This window comes from Esox lucius, chromosome 6 (assembly GCF_011004845.1).
Source record: "Esox lucius isolate fEsoLuc1 chromosome 6, fEsoLuc1.pri, whole genome shotgun sequence".
NCBI classification, from domain to species: domain Eukaryota; kingdom Metazoa; phylum Chordata; class Actinopteri; order Esociformes; family Esocidae; genus Esox; species Esox lucius.
In genome coordinates this window covers 5,703,062-5,715,522 of record NC_047574.1, presented here as the reverse complement: position 1 = coordinate 5,715,522, position 12,461 = coordinate 5,703,062, and the positions used below count along the sequence as shown (strand labels likewise).

General features: G+C 46.0%; 1 protein-coding gene across 3 annotated transcripts in view; it reads left to right on the top strand.

Annotated features, from left to right (window-relative positions):
• ptprea (protein tyrosine phosphatase receptor type Ea) overlaps window positions 1-12,461 on the top strand; it is a 64,833-nt gene that overhangs the window by 35,171 nt on the left and 17,201 nt on the right. The window lies entirely within an intron of this gene.

Here is a 12,461-nt window from a genome sequence, read left to right as displayed (position 1 = left end):
TGATTAAATGTATTTTTGAGTTTGAAAAAAGAGTGATAATAATAATTATAATAATAACAACATATGATCCTTTATCAAATGACATGGTAATTTGTTAATTTGCTCTGTTGAAAACTCAACCGTAATTGAATCAAACATTTTAAACACATTTTTACAGTGCAAATCTTTACAGTGCACATTTTTACAGTGCATTAAAAAATTTCACAGTGCATTAACAACAACAGAATGTGAATTGTTCAAGAGATCGTAATACATGGGTTAGGACATTTCTTTTTGGGCAAATGAAGTCTGACATAAAAACAACACTTTATTTTTAAGCCTTTGCACAACAGGATTGTCAAGGACATGTAGGCGTGGTGTCTGTCTAGCCTAACCAGCAGAATGCTCGACATTTACAAATCAAAAAATCTATGTAGTTCAATGAGAACATCTGAGAGACTAAGACCATCTAAGAGACTAAGAACTGGTTTTATTTTGTGGGTCCACATGTGCCTATTGGCTTCCTATTTACATTCCCAGTACCTTCTCAGTGCGTTGACATTTTATGACATTTCACGGGTTTACAGACAGATTCCCCTTGCAGATATTATTAAACTTGTCCGTCACAAGCAAAGAGGCTCAGGAATTAAGTTTGAAAGTGTGATTTACTCTGAGGAGAAAATGTAGTATTTGGTTGAAGACACTGCTTTAAATAGATTTTACCCTAAATATTTTTTTCTCTGTTAGTGTTTGTGTGTTTGTCTGTGTGTGTGTGTGTGTGTGTGTTTGTGTCTGTTAGTATGTCTGTTGAATCAGTTTACTGGGCGGCCCCAGTTTTATGCCAGAGGGTCTCACGTGTGTGTGTGATATTTCTCTGTGAGCCCGAGCGTTCGTTTGCTCAGAACGGGGGACCTGGCCTCATCGCATGAACCATATTTAGCTGCTGATTAATTTGACTGTTGATTAGCCAAACCTTTTCCAGAATCTATCTTTCGATGCAAAGCTGATGAATTTCTTAATGAGAGTTATAATGAATTCTTGACGGAGGGAGGGAGGGAAAAAAAGAACAGGAAAAGAAACAGTCTATCTAACAGCCAGATGGCAGACAGCATGTGCTTACATTGCAGAACACACAGACACACACACACACACACACACACACACACGCAGAAACACACTCCTTGCCATACATTGCTTGACCTAGATGAAGGACATGTAGCTTTTGAAGGACACCTTCCCAGCGATGATAGATGATAGAGGACATTCTGTATGGACATTCTGTAAGTCATATCTTGTTGTATATTTTTGCCGGGTTCTTACTGAGCGGTGAACAGTTACTATTAACTTGTAGTGATTCAAAAGTTGTTTAAACTTTGACACTTGCAATTAAAATTGTCACACTTGATTTCCCCTGACAAAACACCTTGATGAGAAAATAAATTATAATCAAACGATACCTACATTTCCTTTTGTTATGGGATGGTGTTTTCCTGTGAGAATCTGTCTCAAGTTAAGATAAGGCAATCTGCACCGAAACTTCAGAAATGTTTTGAAAATGTTCTTCAGCTAGAGGCTTGTTGTGCCCACGCATCCTGTCCTTGCTTTCTTTGCGGAGTTGAATCTGGGAGAAAAAACACTACGCTGTGGAGAAAAGCGGAAAGAGAAAGCTGTGTCTTAACACTGTGTATCACCCTGACTCTTCAGTATTCCTCAAATCCTGTTAAATCTAGTGCAGCTTTCACTGACTAGACCTTTCACTTTAATCTGAATAAAATATTAATTCTGGCTCAGTGCATCACACAGATGGACTTAGAGTATATTTGACTGGACAGATGCCCCTCGACAAAGATGCATTCAGACTGAGATTTACTGGCAGACTGTTCTGCCTGGTTAGACTGTTCTGACTGCTTTCACTCTTTAGATGGTACTGACTGTGTTCTGACTGTTTGGGCTGTTTTGAATGTTCCAACTGTTCTGCCTGTTTAGATGGTACTGACTGTGTTCTGACTGTTCTGCCTGTTTAGATGGTACTGACTGTGTTCTGACTGTTCTGCCTGTTTAGATGGTACTGACTGTGTTCTGACTGTTCTGCCTGTTTAGATGGTACTGACTGTGTTCTGACTGTTCTGCCTGTTTAGATGGTACTGACTGTGTTCTGAGTGTTCTGCCTGTATAGATTGTTCTGACTTCTCTAAATGGTTGATTGTTCTGACTAAGACTGTTTTTTACATCAGATACTTCGGCAGGATTCTGGCTGTCTAGAATCCTAAATGGTTGTCTGTCCCGTTTAGTGAATTCTTGGTTGGTAGAGTGGCCCTGGACCTCACAACCATAGAAGACAGTTCTTTGTTTGCGGTAGGCCAGCTTTGCTTACCTAGAATGGACGTTCTTGGAGCTACAGCAGAACAATCTAAAATTCCAAGAAAGGTTTTGATAAGGATAAAGGTATTTTAAATGTTAGATGATTATCTATGCACATTATTGTATTCATGTGAACATTTATAGGGCAAAATATCGATACAGACATGCTGGTTATGTTTCCAATGTTGTTTGTCCATCACAATGAGCCACACGTCTTGCTGCTGTGATTACAGTACATTGATTGGATTGTGCTATAATCTCTCACTCCCCCCTTTCTCTTTATTTGTCTTTAACTCTCTCAGTCGATTACATTTCAATTTAAAGGGCTTTTTTTGGCTAGTTGACATAGGAAATATGATAAACAGCAACAGTGAAAACCAAAATAACTTTACAACTGAAAAACTTGAAGTAAAAACGTTAGAAGAATAGATGACTAATGGTTTAGTTAAATATGTTTATGTTGCATTGGTTTCTCCTTTCCTCATGGCGTTGGGTCACAGATCTTTCGGCTGTGGCACACTGTGACATTTTACGTTAAAAACATACTGGAATCATCTAATCAATGTGAATCTCTCGCTCTGCTTTTCTGTCTCTCGTCTCTCACTCTCTGTCTCTCACTCTCTGTCTCTCACTCTCTGGGTCTTTTGTCTCTGAGTGAGGAGTGGATGTAGTGCTTCCCCTCAGAACGGGGTCAGTGGGTTTGTCAAGTGACTGATCCACACAATGGAACTACCCTGTGTGTGTGTGTGTGTGTGTGTGTGTGTGTGAGCACGCGCAGGCATGAGTGTGTGAACGCCTTAGCTGCGCAGAGGAGAACAATACCTCTCAGTGTGGAGCCAGAGAACAACCAATGTTCCTAAAGACTTGTGCCGAAGCCCAAATGACCCAGACTACGGGGTTATACAATGTTAATGTAACAGTGTGGATCTCCTACCGGGCTCTGCAGGTACCAGAGGATAGGAGAATATGACCCGTCAGTGGGGGGGGGGGGGGGGGGGGGGGGTCTCTGGGTACAGTTATGTCAGCTTCTTAAGCCTACGCAGTGTCATAGCTTATGAATGTACTGTAGCCTCCATTGTTTAGTGTGAGAACACCAGCATTCTTTTAATAACTGTTATCAATCAAAGGGGTGGGCCGGTCCAGTTCTGGTGGAGGATCCTTAGGGCCTCAATGGTAACACAGTGGTGTTCCGTCGTATTGCGGTTATCCAAGCAGACGACACAGCACATGGGAAGATGGTCAGAGAGGGAGAGAGAGAATGAGAGACCGTGAGACGCCGGCAGAGGCAGTGAGAGACCGAGAGGCGGAGAGAGAGAGAGAGAGAGAGAGAGAGAGAGAGAGAGAGAGAGAGAGTGGGTTGGAGGCAGTGTGAGAGAGAGAAACCGAGTGGGAGAGACAGACAGAACAACAGACAGCCATACAGGGAGATGGAAAGAGAGAAAAGGAGGATGGAAGAGCCAGATTTTTAAGTAATTGCATGTTAACCAATTAAGACCAGACCGTCTCCATGTTACCAAAGCATCCTGTTGACTAGGAAATGTCAGCTGTTTGCGTCTGACCTGTTTCCACCAGGGTGTAACACTAATAATACTGAAATGTTTACTGAAATACATCAACGTTACTGAAATGGTAGTCAAACCTACTGGAAAAACTGCTGAAATACAAAAGGCGTGCCACTTCAAACAACATACGCAATGATAGTGAAATACTACAAGCATACTTTAAAGTAGGACAGTTTACAGCTTACTACAAACTGGTGAAAATCTGTTGAAATACTACTGAACTGGTAATGAAAACTTAATGAAACATTATTGACATACCACTGAATTTCAGTTAAATAGTACTGAAGAACTGGTGCAATATTTACATGTGGTTTATACTTACTCTCCACATGTCCATTTAGGCCTGGGTCTGCCTGCTTTGGCTTCGGTGCTGTTTAGTATGTGTCTGTGTTTGTGTCTGTGTGTGTGTGTGTGTGTGTGTGTCTTAGCTTCACTTGGTGTGTACCAGCTGCAATGGTTATCCTGGAGTCTCTGTTAATATCTCTTCTAGAAAACACCGGGGGCTCTAAATCTGTCCTGATCTCCACAGATCTACGCTTCGGGCCTCACACAAACCGTTCTAGACAAGGCACCGGGCCAGCTAAAGCCTGGCATGATGCCAGCATGGCTAGTGTGGCAGCCCACATCGCCAGCCCCTCCCATTCCTCGGAGGGTACGACATTCCACCCGGCTACATGGTTAGAATGCGCAGAACTGACCAAATGACCAAGGCCGATTGGGGGGGTGCGTGTCAGGTCAGATATTGATCTGGTCTGGGTGTGTCAATAGCAGCATTCCAGATAACCTTGGGTGGATGTTGGTGGTGGCAATCTCTTATCACACTTTAAGCCACGCAGCTATCTGTCCATCGCCTCGTGAGTTCCGCCGCTTCTCTCTCTCGTTCTCTCCATCTCCCCCCCCCCCCCCCCCCCCCCCACACACACAAGACCTGCCAATCATCCTTCGCCGCAACAAGCCATCCGTCTTGTCCTCCTCGGGGATTCTCCCCTCCACCGGTTTCAATTATTCAGAGTCTGAGCAATTACAGCGGGGACCCTGGGATGCATCGGAGGCTGTCAACGAGGAGCCTAATGCTCAGCAGCTGTGGGGAAAGTGACTAAACCAGCTCGCCTGACACTTGTCATTATCCGCCCATACACTGTGATTACCCGCACTTTGCACCAAACAGGTAGGGAGTGATGAGGGGGGGAGGGGGGGGGGGGTGATGGAGAATGAGAGAGATGGATTGATGGAGGCAGAAATAACAAAAAGAGACGGACCGAGTGATCGAGGCAGAGGTGGAGGAAGAGTGTGAGAAAGGGGTGATGGAGACGGCGATACTGTAGAGGAAGAGAGAGTGATATATGAGGAAGGAAGGAAGGAAGGAAGGAAGGGGGGGGGCAGAAGTGGTGACGCCTGGAGACTTTTCACGAGGGATCAACAGAAATCTGCCACTAAAGACCAACGTCTTTCTCCCATGAGTTATTTTAGCTTAGTGTTATATCTGTCATATTAATCCATCCAGCGTCAGAATGGGATCTAATCTGTCAGATGGAGGACCAGAGGGAGAACGAGGAAAGGGAAAGCCATGGAGTGAGAGAGATGGGGAGAGAGAGAGAGAGAGAGAGAGAGGGAGGAGGAGAGATGGAGTGAGAGGGACAAGGACAGGAGGATTAAATAGATGCTGTGCTCCAACACGAGGGGGAACATTTGTTATTAGGGGCCTATTTTGCCAGGGAAAGTGAGTGACTGGCATTTGGTGTATTTAACATGGCTCCGTAAGTGGGTTCTGATGTCAAACAGATGTTTCTCAGAGTTCTGACATGACCAGGCTGATGTGCTGCCTGATTACACTCTTCCTGTACACCAGGAAATGATGCGTGCTACAGGAAACCTTCTTATCTATCATAGCAAATCCTTTCAATTCATTGGTTAGTGGAGGAAGAGGAATGTGTGTGTGTGTGTGCACGCGCATGCGTCTGTGGCTGTAGTCCAGCACTCTGATACCCTGCAGAACCACAATCTGTTGTGTGTGTGTGTGTGTGTGTGTGTGTGCTTAACAGGTTGTCAGTCATTTAAGGACTTGTACATCGCTTCACATTGCCAGGTTTTTTAAATCTTATAGTCAGCAAAGTGAGACAGGAAGCGTCGCTGACCACACACTTAATGTGTGAGAGAAAGCTGGTTTGATGTTAACAACAGTGGGTTTCCTGGCATTGTTTCACAGAGGCCCGGAGAGAGAGGGACTGGTCTGGGAGAGGGGAGCTCCTTTCACCTGACAGGTTAGTGTTGAACCAGCCCCTCGTCTCAAACTGAAGCTGCCTTCTGGTTCAGGCTCCGTCTGTGTTTCGGCAGACCGCGTCGTGAGTAATGACCACAGCCGCCAGGTCAGCGAGGCACAGACCAATGGCCAGACCCGAGCTGAGCTGCGGGGCAGGACGATGAGGTACGAGCTCGGGACGGGTCCAGGACAAGACCAAAGGGGATCCACGTTAGAACTTGTCTACGTTGCGTTCTGAAACACTGCTGAGCAAGGAGCCGTGAAGCCAAGCTGACAGGCAGCCCACGGCGTCCGTGTCTCAGAGACCCCGTCGGTCCCTACAGGTACAGGGCCCCATGGGTGATGGCACTGCGTAGGGCGTAGGGCGCAGGGCCCAGCCGGTAACCCGGCATGATTAATGAGGACACTCCAGCAGGTAGCAGGAGGAACACAGACGGCATGGCAGTGAGAGGAGAAAAGCGATTGGTTGGTTTTCTTCACATTGTACCAAGGTCACGTCCAAAGCACAGAGCTTCAACACCGGGGGGTGGTGTGTTTTGGTGTGTTTTGGTAGGGGTGGAACAGTTTGGAATTCTTAGTTATCACACTGTGACAACAACAGATGGACACTTCACTTCCCATTGGACTGTGTGTGTGTGTGTGTGTGTGTTTGTGAGAGGAGGTGAGCCCACCCAGGTCTGCTCACCTCCTCTCTGCTGCTCCGTCTCCCTGAAGGCTGGACACTCCGCATGGACAGACAGGAGCAGGCGAGGATCCCCCAGCTCCAGCTGCTCTCCGTGGATTCTGCAAAAAAAGCGTATAACATGACATGACACTAACTAACCCTAACAGGCCGGTACATTTACACCATCGACAAACGGGGCGCTCCAGAGACGTGTTGATTAAGTGCTTCAAGTCACACCCCCCCGCTAGGTGAGGGCCGGGCAACTGAGCCGCTCAGAACCGTGTGAACAGGAACACATTTGGTACAACGGTCCAGTCTACCTATCTGCAGAGACAGTTGTTTTCTGTGAGCAGGCCTTGACTCCCAGAACCTTCTGTTTGTGTTCCATGATCACGACTACAAGACACAACATAAGGCAGGACATTAAACGTGCGGTCTGCGATTTTTGCCGCTGTCCAGCCCAAACGTTGAGTGGTGTACTGCGTCATGTACTGTATGTTCAATATGCGCCCCATGTTATCCTGTACCCCTGTACCCCTCAACTTCAAACTGTAAATTACATGACTAGCTGAGATACTGTATGATACTGATTCTACTTACAGATTACGCACCTGCAGTGCAGTGTCATGTTTCACATCCAGACCCAAAATGGAGGTTTAAAACATTGTTCGTTACTCAAACAAATCCACCATAAAGCCCCTGTGCTCTGCTGTTGTTCTCCTTTCCCAAGGAAGGGGAAGCTGGAGGAGACATTCTGTACATGGAATTCCCTGTGACCTTGGGATCTGGTCTCATACTGTATGTCAGTCAAAACACATTTGTTGTGGCTTCAAACGAGGCCTACCTATCTCTAAAATGTACAATTAGACACTAAGAAACACCAAAAAATAACTGATCCAACGAATGAAAGGAAACATTTAAATTAAGATTCACGGGCAATTGCCTCTGACAAATGACTGTTAAATGTGACTACGCTGTGTCTTAAAGCGCTCCATACATCAGTCTCTCGTGTTCCTACTCAGCTTCACGATGCTTTAATGCAATCTTGCACTTAGTTCCTAGGAGAAGTCCATCCATTCTTCCGTTTGCCTACCTACGAACGTGTTCATCCAGCCTTGGGGCAGATCTGCCTCTTTCTGCACTTCCTGAAAGACTCCTCTACAGCTGGCGTATTCAAGTAGACAAGGGCAGCCGTTCCAAATGCCATCCTCTTCCCTCTTTAATGCACTTCATTTGACCGGGGGCTTTTTGCGTAGGAGGTGATTTGGGATGCGCTTGTTTAGGGACGTTGGCTCTTTGTGTCCCAAGAAAATGGAATGGACAAGGATAAGACTGGCTTCTCTATATTGTAATACACTGATGCAATGGTTTTGCTGTAATACCGTGGCTGGATTCTGTTTGATCTGTCATGTAACAAGACTCTTGTCCTTTTCTGACATCTGGGTCTATAATTTGCTGCTGATTGCACACTCAACAATAGCCGAAAGGAGCAAGGCAGTCATTAATTCACCATGGTGTCTGAACCACCATGTCGACAGGAAGTGAACCGTGTAGCGTGGTGCTGTAAAACACGCACACTCACACACACTCACACACACTCATAACAGCAGTCTGGAGGCTCGCAGCACAGGCAAGCAAGTAGCTTGGTACCTAAGGGGGTGAGATACATTTCAGAAGAGGACAAAGAAGCCCTGAAAGGAGCCCAGGAGGCCCTGCTGCACCACAAACTCCACCCAGGTTGAATAAACGCCTCATCTTCTGAATCAGCCAATCACATTCAAATGTGAATGATTGCACTAATGCATGAGCTTCAGTGATGATTTGTTATCAAGAGGCAGTAGTCTAGCAGCAGTTAGCTTAGAGGTTATGGTATTTAAGTAGTTGCAAATGTTTTCATTTTCTCCCTGGGCTTTGTTGTTACCTAAAATGTGTAAAATCACCGTGGGTGAGACTGTCTGCCGAACGCCTAAAATGCACATGTGAAATGTTACCTTTTACGGCACTGCAATTAAAGTTATAATAAGTTGTTCATATTTGCAATGTAGCAAGCCTGAAGTAAAGGTATGCTGCCTCTTGTACTTTTCTCTCTCTCTCTCTCTCTCTCTCTCTCTCTCTCTCTCTTTCGCCGTCCTTAAACACTCCCTCTCTTGTGTGACAGACCAGTGTCTGGAAACAGTGCTTTGATGTAGCAGCACCAAAAGCTGTTTATGAAGGGGCTGTTCCCTCAGAATTCAAGATGGCATCCCGCGCTGGTTGAGTATTCCAGTTTTGTATGTAACACATTGTTTTGCATACAGTAGGACTGTCCCAGCAAATCTTCCGGTCAGCTCCTCTGGGTTTAGAAACATAATAGCAAGCTAGGTACTGTAGCTAGCACGACCTTGTACAGGGATCATTGCTAACACAGTAAATATTTTGCTTACATTTTGTGCACACTTAAAACGCTGAAACAACCTTCTACACTAAAGCAACAGTCATGTTAGATAACCGAAACCTGTAAAACTAACATCTGCTGGGATAACTAACAAGAAATGTTCAGCCGACTCAAATCCACACAGCGTCACTGCCTCGGGTCCTGACGCCTGGGTTGTGGGGCAGGCATTCACCACGGACACCTACAGGGGCCTTGATGTAATGTCACAACACCTTTGCCACGACTTGAGGAAAACCTTGTTGTCACCATGATCCTTCTGAATTGAAGGGGTTAAGCAGCTGTTCTCCTCCACATATTTTCATACTGGCTCCCTTTGGGAGTCAAACCCTCCATCCTGGTGATGTAAGTGTAAGAAACTCCTGTGGCTTCTCACCGTGAAGTCAATGCCTGGCTATAACCAATCTAGCCCTCCACCTCCGTCTCTCTCACTCTCACTCACTCTCTCTCACTTTTTTCTTGTCATTCCTCTCCATTTATTCGGGTGCATTTGCCCTGAGAGGATTTTAATGGCGTTGCTGTCACCAGTAGAGGAAAAGGAATGGTCTCTCTCACTGTACGTCCCAAATGGCGCCCTATTGTCTGGATACTAGAGCACTAGCTATATCCTGAATCCACAAAGACACAGCTGAGGAATGCTGGACTTTCAGTTCCCCACTACTGCTGTGACATGTTGGTTAGGTCACAAGGCCGACTGAAGTCCGACCTCTAGAACACACATTCTTCCCTCTCAACCCTGTCACCAAAACAAGTGTTTGGTTTACTACAGAGACACGTGTCGTGTAGTGCGCGTAAATTTCCAGCTCTGTTATGTTGGACCCAATTGACCTTACCCGTCCTTTAGGCTCTTTCTCAGTCCTCCGCAACAAGCAGCTGCACGTAGTAGACAGACACACTGCACAACGAGGAGCCAATCAATGTGAGGGAAGGCAAACAGAGAAAGCCTCCATGCCTGCCATATTACCGGGCTAGATAGTATCCATCCCCACAGCTGTGGAATACAATGTGTCATTATGGAGGATAGGGATGTCTTTTAACCAGGTCATTCATATCCCATGACGCAGAGGGAGACAAGAGACATGGCACTCATATCCCATGATGCCGCTGGTGATGAGAGACATGGTCCTCATATCCCATGATGCCACTGATGAGGTCCGTTTGATAGACTGAGCCAAGTCGAGGTATTTGGGTGTGGCTGTGATATCTGGACACATGCAAACACACGTGAAGACGGTCACACAACTGCTTGCTGATTTCACCCTGCATAACAATTTGGGTGAATTAGTTTGGGTCTGCCATGTCCAGCCCTCGAGGGGATGGACAAGGGAAAGACTGGAGTGGGGGAGAAGTGAGAGAAATGTCAGCTTTTATTAATGCACCCAGGAAATACCATGGACCCAGATCCTATGCAGCAATGACAGGCCCCATGAAACACAGCATGTGGGAGTAGTGGGGGAGGGCAGGGGGAGTAGTGGGGGAGGGCAGGGGGAGGAGTGGGGTAGGAAAAGGGCTGGGTACTTGTGTTCAACATGTGGTAATGGTGACACTTCAGTACACAGAAATCATCTGGGTTGTCCTGACACACACACACACACACACACACATACACACAATTTGACAATCTACTCTGGCTTCCTATAGTTCACACTTCTTTGGCCCGCAGAGTTTCAGTCAGTGTGCACAGGGGTAACGCTGTCACACTGTCCCTGCTTCCTTCTCGTCGAGGCGTGAGAACCTCAAACGCTGGCAAAGAATCTCCGGGATCCTCCGCGGGTTTCTCTTCTGACCGAGCCCTCCGGGGGTGTAGTCAGTCGGCAAACAGGCGCTTAGCGTGTCGATAGCGGGCAAGGTGCTACATCTTTGGCATCTGTGTCAGAGGCACCTTGGGGCCACGGGGACAGACGAGAGTCCAGATGGGGCCCGCTGGCTTCAGACTTACAGGAGCCTGGTGGAGGGAGATGGGACTGCTGGGATTCCTCCAGTGTCTCAGTCCAGGCCGGACTCCAGTTGGATGGTGGCAGTGGTGGTATAAATGAGTGCAAAGTGACCGTAGCGATGGAAGAGGGACTGCTGGGATTGCTCCCACGCCATGCTCCGGTAACACGGCTTATCTCACGCCTGGTTACAGAACCCCCCCCCCCCCCCGGTCCCTCCCTCTTCCCGGCGGGCGTCCCCAGCCAGCCAGACAGCCAATGCCTTGGGATCCCAGTCAGCTGGGGATTAGTGCGACCCGCTTCCTATCTGGCTCGGTGTGGAGCTGTGTGCAGAAAATTATTCAATGTTGTTAAGCGACCAGGGCAAAGCCTAGCCGCTTAACTTTGTTTTTCAAAACCGTGGTGGGGAATGTGTGTTAATCTGTTCAGGAGCGCACAGCTTTCATATTCTGTTGTAATTTATAATCGGAAAGGAAGAATAATTTAATACCTTGATAATAAACATATGCAAATACATACAGCTCTGGGAAAAATTAAGAGACCACTGCACCTTTTTCTTTCGTTTCCAAAAAAAGTTGAAAAGGAAAGTTTTGAGTGAGGAACAGAAGTGTTCAATTTGCAGTGGTCTCTTAATTTTAACCCTTCTGTTCCTCACTCAAAACCTTTCTTTTAGACTTTTTTGGAAAGAAAAAGGTGCAGTGTTCTCTTATTTCTTTCTGGAACTGTATATAGAAAAACTGTATGTACCAAAAAACAAATGTGTTTATTGGATAACTCATATGCATGAGTTCAGCATTTGAGTATTCATTACAGATAGATCTTTTGTAAAAATATGGATTTATTTCTTTTAATACATCCCAAGTTTAACTAATGCTTTCAATAGCGGAAGCAGTGAAACGGCTCACTGGTGTTTGTTCTGTTAGTCTACTATGCCACCAAGTGGACAGTCACGGTATTACATCACAATTTATTATCAGCCAGCGACTACATTTCAGTGTACTGCGGTCCACGTCTTTTAAGAGCCTAGCTTTTCATCAGGGGCATCGTCAGGCCTGGGCGTCCGGGCCTAGAGCCGCAGATCTTGTATGAATAGCCCCAGATCTCAATATATATATATATACCATTTTTTGAATCATTATTCTGAGAGCAATATAAGAAGTGCAACTAAAGAGTTGATGTCTGATTGACAATGTATAGGAGGAAGCAGATAGAATGTACATTACAATGTTTAATGTGTTCTATGTGCCATCTTAAATCCTTGTTAATGTAG